The following is a 16,106-nucleotide window of genomic DNA, read 5'->3' as shown; positions in this document are numbered from 1 at the left end:
CCCCCCTACACAGCGTTTGAGGATTCGTTGCTACCACCTATACCCTAAATGAAAATGGAAGCTTGCCCTCATATCTCTATCAACTCATTCCTAGGCCTGGAAACTGCTAATATAACCAATTGTCTCGAGTTCAGCCACTGGACAAAATAACTGTCCACCTGCTGAATTTATTATCATTAAAAAAAAAAAAACCCCATTCATGTCTTTATAGGTTGCATTTCTCCAAACTGAAAACAACAACAAAATATGGAACTATGGAAAACTTGGAAACAGAGAAATAGGTGATTTTTATCATCTCAAATTCTAGATCTTGTTGTGATAGAGAAATATGAAATTAACCACACACAAAGCAACCTAATTCTTCTAGCCCTTGGAAACCTGCCCCCTTGTACTCTTACTTGTTGATTAATGGAAACATTCTCTTCTTTGAGGCTTGCCTCTATTCACTTTTCGATCATCACAGAGTTTGAGGGTCTCAGGAAATGAGGCTCCAGGGATCTGGCGGAGTCAGGACTGCTGTATGTACCATGCCAGCACCAGAGAGACTGCCGCTCACAAAGGTTGACCAGATGTTTGCTCCCTCTCTTCGTTTCAGAGTTACGGGAGTGTGTCTTTTATAAGCCCTGGTATGGGGTTTTCAATTATGTAGTAAGCGACAACTGCAACAGAAACTCTTTGAAGCTTAAATCAGAGTAAGAAATACAGAATATCCACATCACTGAAAAAAAGGGGGGGGCCTCACCCAAAATGCACAAACAATATACAGAAACATTTATTGTAATTTTTCTTTATTGTGGGAAATTTTAAGTTCTACAAGCAAGTAATCCAAATAAAATGTCACTTATGTTCCTAGATGTGTTGAGTTTTACTTGTTTATGCCTCAGATCATTTTTTTCTAAAGATGTACTTTAGGGGTGGAACATTGTCCTAGTGGCTGGGCTCCTGGTTAAGACACCTGTGTCCCACATCACAGTGAAGTAGCTGGATCAGCTTCTGACTCCTGCTCCTAATTCTAGCATCCCGCTGACTTGGACCTTGGGGAGCACTAGTGATGCCACAGGGAGCTGGGTTCCTTCCCCTGCTGCACGGGAGGCTTGAGCTGAGCTCCAGGGTCCTGGCTCCTGGCTGCTGTTACCTTGCTGTTTGGAGAGTGTACATTTGGAGAGTGTACTATATGCATGCCCACTCTCTCTCTGCTCATCTGCCTGTCAAAAATGAATTGTAAATGCCTTTTATTATTTACACCCTCTTAAATGTATGAGGTGGTGCGGCCTTGCTGTGTGGCCTCAGTCCTCCATAGGAAAGGAATGGAAATAGACTGTTGGGCACTGACTATCCCCACGGTGCAGGTCCCAGCGCTTGGTCCTGCAGGGACCCAGATGCTGGGCATTGCGTTGTAGGAGTCAGCACTGAGCCAAGACAGAATGAGTGAGAAGATTGTTTCCTTCGACCGTGATCAACAGCCAAGTCCTTGATTTGCACGGCAGTGAGCAAGGGGACTTTACACATTGTGTTTCCATCTATCATAATTTAGATCTTTGCATTTCTGGAGCTGGTGATTGAAAGCTGCCAAACACATAAACACTCCCCACCTGTCCACTACGACCAGAGGCTGTGCTCTCATAAAGGCAAAATCCAGGTAGCAAGGGATAAAATTCTCAAATCCACTCTTTAGCAAGAGTAAGCACCAGGACCGGCTATAGCCATGGAAGGGGGACAGTTTCTGGATACTGTTAGTCCACAGCAAATTGAAATTTTGTAGTTTTATCTATGACCAGAAAAGCCCCCTCAAAAGCAGGGAAAAAACCGTAGCTGGTGCAGGAGCAAGCAGGAGCCCCACCGTCTCATTTTTAACAAGGACCAGCTGAGAAGGGACGTTGCACACCACACAAACTATCCTGTGTCTGCCAATTCATTTCCTGGCCCTGAAAGGGGGAGAGGGGTGGCTAAACCCTCGTGTTTCCTCTTATGCAGGCCAAACATGGCAAAACACCAAGGGAATTCTGAATGGAATCAATTGCACTTGTTACTAACTGAGTTTTCTTTTATTCTTATGTTACCCAGGGCTGGATACTCAGCTGCAAGCAATTATCCTGAAGACTTACTGAGTAATGGTTTCCAGACTGCTCCTCGAGGAGGCATTAATTGAAAGGGACAATTTAAGAGCTTAGGCCATGTAAATGCATTTCTTATTCTGTCAGATTGAGAAATTTCTGGATGCAAAAGGCCGAAATGGCTCAGAACTGATAAAGACTTAATAATGCCCATTTAAACCAGCATTTTCCCAACAAGCTTCACTTTAAAAAAAAAAAAAAAAGAGAAGAAATGTCAAAGGGGTAACCCATGGATGTGCCAGTTAAATCTGGAATGTTCTCAAGGGCACATTTAGATGCTGCCCTCACGTTAGTGGCTCAGAAGTTCTACACAATGTGACTTGATTGGTCAGCAAGGCTTTCGACTAAACTAGAATTTTCCAGGTTCCATGCTATTATAGTGCACAAGTGCTCACCGGCTCTCCAGCTCTCTCTCTATATATGTGTGTCTTAAAATTTTAAACACGTGTAAAAGCACATAAATGAGTTTTATATATGTGTGTGCAAGATTTAAAATTTAAAGCGGCATTTAAACCAGTTTGTAGGTCCATAAAAATGGACCTCCCTGGAAATGAACTCTCAAGTCCATCACCAGAAAGCTGTGTGTTTCTGAAAATTGGACCTTCATGTCCTCAAGCCCCATTCAAAAGCAATCTTTCCAAAGAGGTTTTCTCTGATCTGTCACGATAAAGACATGTATCTTCTGAGAGTTAGCATCAAGCAAGCAAGAGAATGTCCACTCCTCTACAAGACAGTAAAAAGAGTTTTTCAGGTCTAATTGTTTACATTTATGCATGAGTGCATTAGTAACAGCATAATTTTTGAAAAAGAGGGGTGGAAGGGAACCAAGTAAGGAAAGAAGAGAAAGAAGGATGAAGAATGGGTAGATGTGGCTAGATAGATGGGCATGACTGATGCGAATGTCAATATAGCTTAAGAATTAAATTCAAAGTTGAAGAACTGCCACACTACTCTTCTCTCTCTCTCTCTCTCTGTTTTCTAAGTCTGCATGGCCATCTGAGACCTGAACTTTTACCCTTCCTTCTTCCTTAAGCCTCTCTCTCTCTCTCTCTCTCTCTCTCTCTCTCCCTGCCTGGATTTGTAGAGGAACTGCAGGGCTGACGGTGGACTTGACACAAACCATGACACGAGTGGCAGGATGGACAGAGGAGAGAAGCTGTCGAGCTGGGTAAACCAGAAGGCTCATCAGAGAGAACCTGAGGAAAGGTCTCCTTCTCACGTGGTCCATTTTTACTTGCTCATTCAACAGGCTGTGAAGTGCCGTTCCCCACCCAGGCTGTTATTGGAAACACTGCTTAAGCATAAAACTAGGATGAAAAGCTGTTTTTATTCATGGAGATATCTGCATGTATTAGGAAATTTTGAGACTAAACCTTGGATTGGAATGGTCTTTCTCTTTTGTGTGTTCATGTGTAGAATCAAAACCTTGAGTATCTGACTCTGGATTGTTCTTTGTTGGGTCACATTGAATGCAAGTTCAATCAAAAGTGAGAAAGTCTGGTGGTCTTTTCTGCTCCCTCTGAAGTCAAGGTCAAGCCCCAGCTAAATGTCTCAGACAGCATTTTTTAAAGTCAGATGCCTGGAGCTGAAAATAAAACCCCTTGGAAAGCGGCTGGTCAATTTGAGTCAGGGCTGAGTACCATCATAGGTAATCATTGAAATTAGTTACTCAAACAGAACTGCCAAGAAGCCAAGAGGAGATAGGGAAAGTATTAGTTGCCATAAAATAAAACAGAGGTGTTCTTACACGTGTGCACAGCTATTGCTAGCAAACCTCATGATCTCATACAGTGTTCTTTTTCATTTGCAAAATTCTACCCTAAGTATTGACCCTTGATTTTGCTACCCTTTCTTCCTCCAGACTTAGACCTGAAATTCCTCAGGTAAAGTCCTGAAATTTTAACTGCGAGGTGCAAAACACCACTATTTATTCCCAAGATTTGGGTGGGGATGGAGCTTATAAACATCATGCATTGAGAAAGAAACCATCAGGAGTCTCATCTTGCGGGTTCTACTAATGAATGGTCTTGAGTCATGTTGTTAGGTTGCCGCCAAAGAAACGTGAGCATCATGGGATGTTTTCAAAATCTGATCTAGGCAGTCTGTCATGGCACCATTTCCAGTGCTGCTGCTCTTTCTTCTAACAGCCAAATACCTGAACAAACGCAGCGCATTCCAGGCCAACTGGTTCTGGTGACAGCCAACCTGAGGCAGGATTGGGCTGATCAAGTAATTCATTTAAAAAGGTGTTTTGTGTATGTCCACATCCTCAATCCTCCTCCCAAGAGCACACTGTCTGAGCTACAAAAAAAAAAAATAGTTTGGACGAGAACCTGCTTTCATACCTGGGTAATAAATACATGGGCGTGATCAGCACCCGCCGGCGGGATCATCACCACCACTCTGGATCCTAAACACAGGCTTTATTTCAACAGCTCAAAGAAAAGAATTAGTGTTGAATCCATAGGTGTGCCACAGAAAGCCTGGCAGTTAGTTTGCAAAGCTGGTTGTGGTTGCAACAAAGTTGCCAAGATTCGGAGAGTTCGGCAAAAGAGACCCCGATTTTCTGTGCCAATGACAAGCCAGAATCCACAACAGCTTACTGGTTTGGCAACGCCGATGTTGACACTATACCTGGAGACACCGGGATCATTACAGCGTTCACGGCCCCTGTTTGAGCAAGCCACGCAGCAGTCTTGGAGAGGGATTAGCAATCCAAAAACTGAAAAATCTACCATCACCACACAAGCTTGCCTCTTCCTGGCGTCCAGATCATAAAACACATAACGTGGACCAGACCCTTGTCCGACAAGTGTTCACATCCTAATTTTTAAAAATAGCTTTTATATGTGATGGGTTCTCTTTTCAATAAAACAAAGATTTGTTTATAGCTACAATTTAATTAGAACCTTTCCAAAGAGGAAGATGTGGAAACCAGGGATCTTAATTTTTTTTTTCTTTGTCTTTTTTTTTTCCCCCAACCAGGGTTGTTTGTTTATTGGTTTAATTTTCCCTGAAGTAAAAATACACTTTGAAATGTAACATGTCATTATGTAATTTGTAGTAACAAAGTGCAGAGCCTCCACACGACAGCAAACAGGACGGCTCCAGTCCACAGACAGTCTCCATGTCCGCTGCCCCTCCCTGATCTGATTAACAACCTGTATAAACAGGCAGTCAACCAGAACACCAGCCAGGGCACTATGTGGCCAGCCATAAACCTGCCAGCCAAACACAGACATGGGGTGGGAGGTGGGGGTGAGGGGAAGAGGGGGTGAGGGGTATATGCAGAAATCTTAATTTGAGGGAAAATGAACAAAATAAGACAACATGACCCAGTGGAGATGGAGCACAGGGCTAACCTTTATTTTTCATGAATCCCACCCATGTTCCAAATGTGGAGGGATCAATGAAATCACCACTCGAGACAAAATATTTAATTAAAAAAAAAAAAAGGCTGACCTAAGAAGCAGAGCATTGTCCGAAGTTATCCTCTTCAGGAAAAATCTAGAAGGAAAAAATAGGTTTCTATGTTTAAAAGAAATTTTGCATTGTCTGAGTTGTCTGGGAAAGGTCCTACTGTGACAGACCCAAAACAGATTCTCTCCATAGGCTTGATTCCCATTGATTTGAAGAAAACCCGTGCAGGTTTTTGTTGTGCACCAATTAGTGGCATTGATACAAAGGGGCTGTTGTGTTGGCTTTTTCTGCCTTCCCGTTATTTTCATTGCTCTTGGCAAAAGCGTTTAGATCCTTCGCATAACGGAAAACTCCAACTGTTCATGTAAATCAAATAATTAGTAAGAAACAGTTATTTTTCTAAACCGTATAAATGTATGTTTGTGTGTATTTTCAAATCCTCTCGCAAGAAGGAAGAACTTGTTTTTTCTGGCTTAGAACAGTATTTCATAGCTCATTTTTTAACTCTGACAAAGAATAGTTGTTCCTGCTGTTGAGGCCCGAGTGGTATTTCAGCACATGTACACAACGTGTAGGGATCAGAGTTCACTTTCGAGGCTATATGACCCCAAACTTTGAACAGAACTGAGTTATTTTTTAAATTCTTACTTTATGAAATATGCTAGTGGGAATGGCAGTGATGGACTTAGCTGTAACAAGGAGACATTGCCTTGGTCAGGTCCTTCTCCCAGGTTCCTGTTGGCTGCAGAGAGCTGGTGTTGAGTGGGTCTTCATGAACATCACCTCGGGTCTCACCTTGCACCTTCATTCTGAATTTCTAATTTGGTTAGAAACCAAACATGGGAGGCTCTTTTATCACATCTCTAGGGTTACGCAGTTTCTTCAGTGAATCTAATGGAACTCTCAAGTATCTGTTTTTGTCTCCCATAAGAACATTCGTGTTTTAGTCTGGGTGGCTTCTTCTAAGATTTAGTTGCTTATTTAAACGAGAGAGGACAGAGAAGCCTTCCATCCACTGGTGTATTCTCCAAGTCACCACCACAGCCAGGGCTGTACCAGGCCAAAGCCAGGAGCCTGAAGCTCCACTCAGTCCTCCCATATGGATGCCAAGAGTCTAAGCACTTGGGATGCCTTCCCAGGCATATTGGCAGGGAGCTGGATGGGGAATGGGATAGCCAGGATTTAGTTGAGATACTGGATGGCTTCATACTAAATCAATTAATAACTAAGCTTAATGAAATGCCAAATAGAATAGTAAAAAACATATAATATATTGAACTTTTGTGTTTTGGGGGGTGGAGGCAATGAGAAGCACACTCCATTTAGTGCTCACAAAGCTGTGAGTAATATCAAACTAGGGAACTGAAGTCGGAAGAATGTCTGTCATTTGTCTCCAAGCCACTGGGAGGGGAAAGAGCGGAGTGTTAGGGCAGGCAGCCTGATTCAAGATCCAATTGGCCTCGCCTCCTCTGTAGGGGGCACTCAGAGGGAGACTAGGAAGTCCTCTAGGATTTCACTTTGACACCAAGTGCAGCAGGCCGGGATGGGCAGGAGTGTTGGTTTCAGAACTTGAACGTGGCGGGTTTGACCACAGGTTTAGGACTTCCACAAAGCTTACTCCTGCCTCTAAGCTTGTTGCCTGCAGGAAAGATAGTGCTGCGAGACTCAGACAAAATGACATTTTAAAACATGCTCAGCTGGTCGGAGGTTTTAGTTCTCTGTCCCTCCCATGCTAACCCATTTATACTACTTTGTGGTAGGCCTTTCACTAATCTAATTTGTAAAACTCCATTTCCAGGGTAGAGTTTGATGAAAGATCTTCTCATCTTGGAAAGAAAGAAAAGGAGGAAAGTAAAGTGGGGGGGGGGGGAGGGAAGAAAGGAAGGAGGAAGGAAGAAAGAAGGAAAAGGAGAGAGAATAAATGAATTTTTGGTAAATTTTGTTAAATTTACAAACTCAGTGGAGCACACTAAATCATTTGTGATCAAACCCTTGAAAATAAAGTCTGTTCTAAGTACAAAGGGTAGGTGTCTCTGCCTTCCCCCCTAAAATCAGCAAGATAATTCTGACACTCAATGGTTAAGAATGTTCCATTTCCAGTGAGGAGGGTGGGGGAAGGGGCAAGCAGCAGGCCTTGCCATTAAAGCTGCCAGGTCGGACACCTGCACTAACATGGAGGACCTGGATTCTAGCACCAGCCCAGCTCCCTGCTCATGCAGACCCTGTGAGACAACAACAATGACTCAAGTACTTGGGTCCCTGTCACCTGGATGAGAGACCCGAATTTAGTTCCTGGTGCCTAGGTTCCTGGTGCCCAGGTCTAACTCCAGGCATCGCAGAAACTTGAAAAGTGACCAGTGGTAGGAAGTTTACTCTCTCTCTCCCTTCCTCCCCAAATAAAAGAAAAAAAAAATAGCCCACTGTTCCATGCAGAGGTGTGGTCACTGCCCATGGGCAACTACCGCATCCTCAGGTGACACAGGGATGGGACATTAGAACAGGCCCTCATCAACGGTGAGTAGACCAGTTCATGGCCATTGTCTCCTCTCTGTCACAGGCTTCCTGCAGCCAATTCACTCTCTTCATTGCATTGAGGCAAAACGAGCACCAACTACATCCAGCATCCAAGTCAACAGTGACTTGGCTAACTGTAACCTGTGTGGAAAGTGGGCAAGATTGCCATGTCATGGGGATGGCAGAAATAAAAAAAAACCCTCATGTCTTTCCAAATGTTCACTTTACCTGCCCCAACAGCATGCTCCAAGCCCTCACAAGAATCCGGGCCCTCGGGATGTTTTGAGGTGACTCAGTCAGCAGTGCACACGCTTTTCCCAAAGTCTCCTGGAGCAGATGCACACGCTGCTTCCTGCAGGCCCTGGAACCACCTGTCCATTGGCATACACGCGAGAACATGTTTCTTTCCAGACGCCAGCTATCGCAATCTGTTGAAAGGATGATAAACCGTTCAATGGGGTTTCAAGTCATTCTCATCTTTGAGCTGCTCTGTGCTCACAGCCCAGCATTTGTACAGATGAAATGATTTACAGAATGGAGCCTGGAAAAACTGGAAGGCCACTCCAGAAGGCAAGAACATGTCTCTGAGTTGATCACTCACCCTGCCAGGAAAGCACTGGGCATGGCCAAAACAGTCAGGAGTCACGGCATCCTACCCTGGGGTGGGGAAGAAAAGCCAGAGGTGGGTCGGCCCCACAGTTGACATGGGCAGCGGGAGCTTTTGGCAGGGCATTCACCAAAGCACACAGTCCTGGAAGGACATGCGCACGTAAACAGTCGTGAGACAGCTTTGAGTCTACCTTGAGCCTCATCCACCCTGGCCCTCCCCTGCCCATCAGAGTCTGTGCCAGAGAGACATCCGCAGAACAGAGTGTCTTTTCTGGAACATCCAACTACCAGGGAGAGGCTTGAACCAGAACCGCAAACTTGCCACCTGCATGTAGGCAACGACTTTGCCTACAAAGGCTACAGTCTGAAGCTGCTTGGGCAGAAGTGAATGGAAAGATAAGACAAGGTATGGAAGAGAGATTTCCACTGTGAGTATTGAAAGCTTCCATGAGCTGGTTTTGAGTAAGATGTGATTGCAGCCAAACCCCACGTACAGTGGGGATGGGAATTGGAAACAGTGTCATGCTTCAATTGCAAGCTCTAAAGCCAGTTTTTGGTTCTTTATCTGTAAAATGGATCTAACAAGTAACAGGCACACACCCACCTCTCAGAATGTCCCTATTATTATTTGAGGCCACAGCTTTCTCAGGTTTCAAGTCATTTTTGCTACTTGGTAGTTTTGTGAGGTTGGGAAACATGACAGTCTTGGGGCGAATTCCCAGCTGCAACATAGGTTTGTACATAGCCCTCGCAGCGTTGCCATGGTGACTAGATTTTTCTATGGAACCTGCAGGAATTCACTGGACCACATCACTATGACTGCATCTCCTGGTCTCCAATACCAAGAGCTTGCAGGAGGAGTTAAACAGGAAGAAACCCAGAGAGAAAAGTTGAAGATGTTCTTTAGCCCCTTCCCCCGCTACGTCAAGTTTCATCCATATGCAAAAGCAAGCATCCCTAGAGATGGGTGGGTTAGTGCCTCGGATTTTTGCAATAAACAGCTTACTTTAAGAGCAAAGAGGGAACCTGGAACTGGTCTTGCATGGAGCATCTGCAGGCAGATGATGCAATCCATGAGTACTAAGGAGTAACTTTCTCTGGGCTTCTTGGAAAACATCTGGGGTATTTTCCTCCCCTCCACTTCTTCTCCCACCTCCCACCCCAAGGCTGACTCCCACTCTAGGCTGACAGTTTATCAGAGATAAATGGAAACACCTGGGAGCCAGATAAGGCTAACTGAGTGTGATCAACTGAGGGGGCCCTTGGGGACATGCCCCTCGCTCAAGGTTTCTCCATTCACGCCAGGCAGGTTGGCAGTGTGAGCAAACCTGGGACAGATGGCAAGTCTCACTTTCACATTCACTCATTCACTCATTCATTCATTCAAAAACAACCTCAGCAAGCTCAGCTCCCTGCTGGCAATAGATTAACCCTGACCTCCACGGGTAAGCTACACAGCGATGAAGCCTGTTTTCACCAATTTCTGTGAAAATCTACTTTAGAAGCTAAGGTGACACTTATCTAAATCTCTCATCCTGTTTTCTTCCATCAGATGAAACTCTAGCTCCACGGTTTCTTACCTCTACAAAGAAGCAATGGGACCTAATCCTTTGTACCCCTGACCATCACGCAAAAGTGCTTCTAAGTCATATCCATTTTCATAAATACCCCCTCAGCTTGAACACTTTCTTTTTCCCTCATTTCCCTCGTTCATCTGCCATTCTAGACTGAACAGTCTCCCATAACCCGTCCTCAAAGGTCCTATGCCCCTTCCTTTTAATGAGCTTATTGCTTTTCTCTTAAATCACTCTAGTTTTCACACATTATCTAGGGACCTACACTTAACATGGACACTAACACATGACCAGAGATGGTACTGATCTTAAAGTGAGACTATCCAAATGTGTGCTTTCACCCGCCCTGACTCTGGCCACCATGCAAGTCACTTGAATAGGTTTCCCGGATGTTTCCATTGCAAAGGCAAAGCAGTGTGAATGTGGCCTTAGGAAGAGCTACAGGCACTCCAAGGAGACTTTCAGAAAGATGCATAGGAATCAAATAGTTCAAAGAAAAAAGGAAGAAAGGAGAATCATCCTACTAATGCAGCATATGCAAGGGTCCTGAGGCCCAATCTGGTGATGACTAAAATCTAGAGAAGAAGGGAAAATGGACTGGGAGATTAGAGTGGTAGGGAGGTGGGGGCCCTGTAACATAGGGTCTTGCCAGCCACACCAAAAAGTTGAGATTTTCTCCTAATGACTCAGGGAAGGCAACCAAGTCACCAACATCTTCGTGTGCTTTTCAAGCGAAACCCTGTCTGCAGGTGGTTGGACACAGAACAGACATGGGGAGAAAAGGCGGAGGGGGCGGTGGTTTCCAGAGGTGATCAGGATGCCACAATGGTGGCAGTTGTGAAGATGGGGCAGTGTGAATGGACTTGGGGATGAGACTCAACCACGCTCACTAATTCCACAGACATGGCCCAGAGGTTGAGGGCAGGGTCAAGGCTGGCTGCCAAAGATCTGACTTGCTCAAGTTTGGATGGCAGTGCTGTTTACTAGAGGGGGCGCTGGGAGAGGAGTGGGGGCAAGACAGAAGGTATGAGTTCAGATGTTGGACATTCAGGGTTTGAAGTGTTGTGAGATGGCCAAGTCGAGATGTCGAGCAGGCAGCTGGATTTACGATGGGGAGCGCAGAGCAGTGTCTAAGCTGCAGATATAAATTTCAGAGTCATCAGCATGTAGCTGATAATTAAAACCATAAGCATGGACAGAGGGAGGTGCAGCATGTGAAGGAGAGGAGGGCAGTGGATCAAGCCTTGAGATGCTCCAATCTTTAACAGTCAACAAGAGGAGAAGGGTCCAGGAAAAAGACTTCTGCAAGTGCCAGGAGGTGGGAGAAGACTCAGGAGAGTGTCGAGGCAGGGAGTCCAAAGGAAGCCTGGGTTTCCAAAAGAAGGGATGCATGTGCTTGCCTTTAGTAACTTCATCAAGGTTACGTTCCCAGGAGATGTTTGTATTTGTGTGCAGCCCTGGGTTTTTCCAACTTGGAATGTTTCCATCTCCCCTCTGCACATCTCCTGTTTCTTATTACATGTTGCAATCAAAGTTTGTAGCCATTGCAACCCACCTAGCAACCCTGGGTTGCAATTTATTGGATTACTCTGTTATGCAGCATTAGGAACAAACAAACAAGTGTAACCGGAAAAAAACTCAATGGTAATTGTTAGTCTGATCACTCATATTTGTGTAATTAAGAAGGAATTATTTAGTTTTTGCAGGTCCATTATTCCTTTTTTATAAGTTCTTAAAAGATTGACATTTGGCTTTTCAATATATGGGATAATGGAAAGGGGGTAGACATTGGGCAGAGTGATTAAGTTACAGTATCCCACCACAGGTTGCCTGTTTGAGCCCAAGATGTTCTGCTTCTGATCAGCTCTTTCTACTGCTGTGTACCCTGAGATGCAGCAGGTGATGGTGACTCAAGGAGTCAGGTCCCTCGTAACCTTGTGGGAACTCTGGGTTGGATTCTGGGCTCAAGCATCAGCATGGCCCAGATCTGGCTGTTGTGAGCATTTGGGGACTGAAGTAGTAGATGAAAGGTCTCTGCCTGCCTTTCAAATAAATACAAAAAAACATTTTTGTAAAAATGGGAAGAGCTTATAGGTGGAGTGGAGGAGGAAGACTGAAAGCAAAAGCATGACAACATTTTAATGGAACAATAAGGGATCTTTGGGAAGTAGATTAAATCCATTAAAAAAAAAAAGCATAGCAATCTTAGTCTATCTAGCAAGCGATAAATACTGCCTAAGCCTCAGGCTTCCTGTTACCAGGGTAACCAATAAACCTTAAGGAAAAGTTGACTTTATTACGATGAGAAAGGGCAGTGAGGTTGTCATGAAGTCTTTATTCCTTCTGCCCCTTATAGTTTCTATAAAGTAATCGCTATTGTTGAAGATTCCATCTAGTTCAGCTCAACTTTTGTGACAAGAATTTATCATGGGAATGAATAATTGGTGGGCTCAGCTATCACCAGCCTCAGTGTCTGTCCCAAATTTCCTATTGGTCTTGACCTCAATGGGTCTGCAACCATTGACTGCCATGGCCTCATTGCATCTGCAACCATCCACTGCCATCATGGTCTCAGTGTACTATCTCCACAGAGCCTAAAAAGTCCAGAGTGGGGTCCACTCCCCAGCCTGGGTAACCCAGCTTCTTCAATGACCAAAGTGCCAGTGGGAAACAGAGGATGACCCAGGGGGCCATAAACTTGAGAGGCACAACCAAACACTGTGTAGGGATGCCCTGTTTATTGGTGCCTACAGCTTTATAGGCCAACAGGGGAAAATGTTCAAATGGTAGGAAATGTGATCCTATGAGGGGATTGTTATTTTTTAGGTGTGTGGTAATTACCCAGTTTTAAAGGATCCTTATGAAAATATGTCCCAAAACAGGCATGAAATGATGTGATGTCTGCTATTGGCTTCTAAACAATCCAGTGCATTGGGGTGGTGGCCCATGGGCAAAGAGGAGACTGGCAAGGCCAGCTGCTACAGGCCTCAGCTGCTGCTGAGGGCTTGGTGGGCTGTGGTCTCTGCTAGCAAGAACTACTTGAAGGGGTTCCAACACAAAGCTTAAAAGCAGAAAAGTCACTGGGTTTTCATTTTGGAAGAAAATACATCTAAGATATCTTATTCAGCAGAGTAGGTGAACTGACAATAAAATAGGCTATATGGAAAATCTGTGGGAAATACAGAGAAATCTAGACATGGAGGATGACTATGGCAGAGGTCACAAAGACAAGGCATATTATGACCAAAAAAAAACACTATGCATGAATTTCAACAACTCTGGTGCCAAAATGAACTTATCTTTTAATGTCCTTGTCCATACACTTTTTTAAAAAAAATTGCCCACCTGTATTCATGTCTAGTTATTGAAGTAGCCAAATTAAAATAAGCATCAGTGAGGAAAAGACCTCACACCGCAGTGGGTTAGCTGGCTGTTGCACCTCCATTTGAACCAATTTCCAATCAAAACACTCGTAGGTTTCCATTCAGCCTACAAAACCCTGTGACCCTCAAGGTCAAGACCTTATGCTCTCACTTCTGGGACTCTTTCTGGATGAGGTATCTCTGTACCTCTGTACCTTCGGGTCCAAGGCCTGATTCTCATCATCTTCCACCTCCTGAGCCACAGCCCTGTGTCTGTCTCTAAGAAGTCATGCATTTGCTTGCTAACTCCCTTGTATCTATGCCAGTAGTTACCTCAGAAAGACTCAGGGAGGAAAAAGAATTCTCATGAGATCCAGGCTATTATGGAATGAACTTGTTCTATCCAAGTCAGCCACTCTCTTTCCTTTTTACCTGAGCATGAGGCTCCTATCCAGTCCGGCTATTTCCCCAGGACTCCCTCGACTGTCTATGAGGGCAAGGCCCTTGACAGTTCCCTGGGCAAAGGGAGGACATGGTGGCAAGGCAAGGAATGGAAGGGGAAGGCCTGTAACCGACTTTGATCCACAGTCATCCGAGAGCAAAGGCATATGCCTGGTTACTGACCGCAGGAGTAGCAGATGCATGGGGTGGCCGGGAATACCCAGCATGACTTTGCACCCTACCTGTGTTTTCACACTCTGTATGATCAGAAGGCTGATTGTCTACAGAAATCCTTTTTCACCTCTCCAGGAGCTCATCCAGGTCACAAGGTCCAAGAGCTTTTCCCAGCCTGTCTGTTGATGAAGGACCCTTTCCTCTGATTCCCACAGATCTGTGGGATGTAAAGAGAACACCCAACATCAGGGCACAGGACAACCAATTTCCCATCAGAGTTGGAGGCTGCCACCATGACTTTGCTTGTGTCGAGCTGGCTGGCCATGGCTGGCCTCAATGATAAGTCTGGGCTCCAACACAAGCATCTCATCTCCCACTGCCTTGTGGACCCCTCACAGCTTGGCAATCAGCCAATCCCTGATCAGCTGCCCGTACCAGCTCTGTGAACTCACAGAAGACAGCACCAGGCCTGCGAGGCAGTTCTGAGTGCTGAGTCCACATCAGATCGCATCACAGGCAGCTCAGGAGATTCAGTTAAGGTTTCCCTTGGCAGCACAATTTCAGGCCTCGTGCAGGGGTCCGGTTAGCTTATATCACATCTCCGTGGGATTGGACACTATTGCAACTGGGCAGACCTACAGTTGTTATGGGAAACCTGCCTGCCTACTCTTAAGTGTCGTGCCTTCTAATTTAAAGCTACTATTCAGCATTTGGCAGAAAGACATGGAAGGACAAAAAGCCAAGCCTCTACCAGAGCCCAGGACCACACAGGTATGGAATGACTCAGCATCAGAAGTACAGTCCCAGAGGCTGGATATCAGAGGCCTGGGGTGGCTGGGCAGCATCAGAACTGCCTAATTGCTTTTCTGTCCAGCTCAGAGGTCATCAGCTGGGGGGTCAGTGAGTCCCTAAAGAGAGTCCGATGGCATAGGATTGGGAGCATAGAATTTAGTGATAGACTCCACAGGCATGAGACCTTGCTAGCTCTCTGGTCTGTGTAGCCATTTTAGGATCTTCAGCCAAATAACGCCCCTCCTTGGCACCTCCACTTATTCATCCCTAACACTGGGACAACAACATTTTTTTTTGCTTCACTTTGGAGCATTGAGTGCTGTGGGACCACCAGGCAGGATTTACCCGTGGCAGCTCTTAGCTATTTTTCATGACCCCACTTGTAATCCTGTGCCTAAGCCAAGATCGAAACCAGGACATGTTACATATGGACTACCTGGAGTTGGTGCTCTTGCATTTTCATGAGCAAGCCATATTTCTTTTTCCTCTCCTCACTCCCCCGTGAACTTTAATCCAGCCCTATCCCATGGAGAGGGAAAGGTAAGGCTTAGGTTCTGTTTTGGAAAAGACTCCCAACGCCGGCCCAGCAGTAGGTTTTTCCACAGTCAGACAGTTCCAGCCCAGCCCTGTGCTGCTGATTTATAAGACAGTGAGCTCACTGGCTTCAGTCTCTCTTCTCAGTCAGTCATTTCTCAATTGAGGCACACTGCCTGGAAACATTGGAGAAAGAAATTGACCGAAAGATGCACAGACAGCCTATTCATGTATTTTTTTATTATAAAAAAAATGGAACACTTCACGAATTTGCATGTCATCCTTGCACATGGGCCATGCTAGTCATCTCTGTATCGTTCCAATTTTAATAAATGTGTTTCCAACGTGAGCATTAGCCTATTCATATTTTTAGAGCTTTGCAAGAATCCTCCCTGTGATCTCAGGGCAGCCAGTTTAGCTGGCAAAGTGTCCCTGTCTTCATCACCCCAGTCACTTGTACAGAACAATCCTGGGTCCCCTCCAAACTTGACTGCCTTGATTCTAATACTAGGTGAAAGAGCTAACACTGTGTACACTGTTCTCAAATTTCATCCACGCTTGCCTTGTGACAT

The 16,106-nt window shown here is 45.1% G+C and overlaps 1 non-coding gene across 1 annotated transcript; it reads right to left on the bottom strand.

The window, feature by feature from the left end:
• Positions 1-15,780: 15,780 nt before the first annotated feature.
• Positions 15,781-15,887, bottom strand: LOC121145952. Its single transcript, XR_005882113.1, has one exon. It is a non-coding gene; the product is annotated as a U6 spliceosomal RNA (small nuclear RNA).
• Between the last annotated feature and the right edge of the window lie 219 nt (positions 15,888-16,106).

This window comes from Ochotona curzoniae, unplaced genomic scaffold, assembly GCF_017591425.1.
Source record: "Ochotona curzoniae isolate NIBS_2020 unplaced genomic scaffold, NIBS_Ocur_1.0 scaffold_3835, whole genome shotgun sequence".
Lineage (NCBI taxonomy): Eukaryota > Metazoa > Chordata > Mammalia > Lagomorpha > Ochotonidae > Ochotona > Ochotona curzoniae.
The sequence above is the reverse complement of the archived record's forward strand: the minus strand, read 5'-3'. Positions and strand labels throughout refer to the sequence as shown.